Below are 1,688 nucleotides of genomic sequence, written 5' to 3' on the forward strand. Positions count from 1 at the left end.
AATTCTTACTTCACACTGTTGGGGTAGTTTACCAAAATGGCTTCAGAGTAAACTAACTTTACACAGCACATTAAAAAAAAAAAAAAAAGACATTTATTCTGCATCATGATCAGACTATTACATTTAGAAATCAACAGCATGGGTGCAAAAAAAAAAAAAAAAATCTACATTAAAACCTTTTGTTGGAATGGTTTATACTTTCCACAGAACAGAAACTAAAATACAATTAAGTTTATACAATTGTTATAAATTAACTGTTATACAATTAAGTCACAAGTATAGTCCTCGAGTTTTTTGCCCATATACATGAGTATTGTCTAAAACATGTCTTCTTTGTAGCAGCTAGGCCCTGCCACCACTGTGCTCGGCTGAGTTCACAAATCTGTTGTAACCTGTAGCTTCCCTGTCACTTCTCTGGCTCTCCTCTCCTGCTAAGCTTTGTTTCCCGGCAGTAATTAAAACCTTCTGCCACTGCCATAGCTACTGCTGCTGCTGGAGCCACCATAGCCACCTTCATTTCATGGTTTGGCAAAGTATTGGCCTCCACCACCATAGAGGCCAGAACTTCTGCCTCCAACGTTTCCTCCTTTCATGGGTCCAAAATTTGAAGATTAATTGTAATTGCCAAAATCATTGTAGCTTCCGCCACCTCCAAAATTGCTTCCATCATTACCAAATCCATTATAACAATACCCACTGCCAGCATATCCGCCACCACCACGGCTGCCACCAAAGCCACCTCGACCACTGAAGTTTCCTCCACGACCAAAGTTGTCACTCCCACCCAAACCACCTCCACGACCGCCACCAAAGTCTTCAGAACCACTTCAACCTCTCTGGCTGGATGAAGCACTAGCCATCTCTTGCTTAGACAGGGCTTTTCTCACTTCACAGTTGAGGCCATTCCCAGTGTGGTATTTCTGAATGACAATCTTATCTATGGAGTCATGGTCATCAAAGAGTATGAAAGCAAAGCCTCTCTTTGCCACTGCCTTGGTCAGTCATGATTTCAATCACTTCAATTCTCCCATACTGTTCAAAATAATCTCTCAGGTGATGTTCTTCAGTGTCTTCTTTAATGCCACCAACAAAAACCTTTTTCACAGGTAAGTGGGCACCAGGTCTTTGAGAATCTTCTCTTGAGATGGCCCACTTGGGTTCCACAACTCTTTCGTCCACCTGTGTGGCCTTCCTTTCACCTCCTCCACCGTGGCGTATGTGACAAACCCAAAGCCTCTGGAGCGCTTGGCGTTTGGATCCCTCCTTACCACACAGTCTGTGAGCGTTCCCCCTTGCTCAAAACGGCTCCTCAGACTCTCATCGGTTGTTTCAAAGCTCAATCCTCCAATGAAGAGCTTCCGCAGCTGTTCAGGCTCTTTGGGAGACTCTGACTCAGACATGACGGCAATGGAGGTGGGATAGGGGAACTTCAACGATGCTTTCTCGGCGGCGTCCACAGGCAGAAAGCCTGATTTATTTTTAATCTGTAAAACAAAATTCCTCAGAGGCTCACTTAAATTTCTTAATATGAGGCAAACATTTTGCTAAGTGACAATGACATCATTTACTTTAAGTTTTCCAAAGGGCCCTTTTCTATTTCTCTAACTTAGAATTGTCACCTCCATGGTACAGAAGTGTTCTCTCCCACCTGTGTCATCCACCCAGAGTTTATACCATCACATGACACT

The 1,688-nt window shown here is 43.4% G+C and overlaps 1 pseudogene; it reads right to left on the reverse strand.

Annotated features, from left to right (window-relative positions):
- Positions 1-216: 216 nt before the first annotated feature.
- Positions 217-1,471, reverse strand: LOC784606 (heterogeneous nuclear ribonucleoprotein A1-like; annotated as a pseudogene).
- Positions 1,472-1,688: the final 217 nt, after the last annotated feature.

This window comes from Bos taurus, chromosome 3 (genome assembly GCF_002263795.3).
Source record: "Bos taurus isolate L1 Dominette 01449 registration number 42190680 breed Hereford chromosome 3, ARS-UCD2.0, whole genome shotgun sequence".
Taxonomy (NCBI): domain Eukaryota; kingdom Metazoa; phylum Chordata; class Mammalia; order Artiodactyla; family Bovidae; genus Bos; species Bos taurus.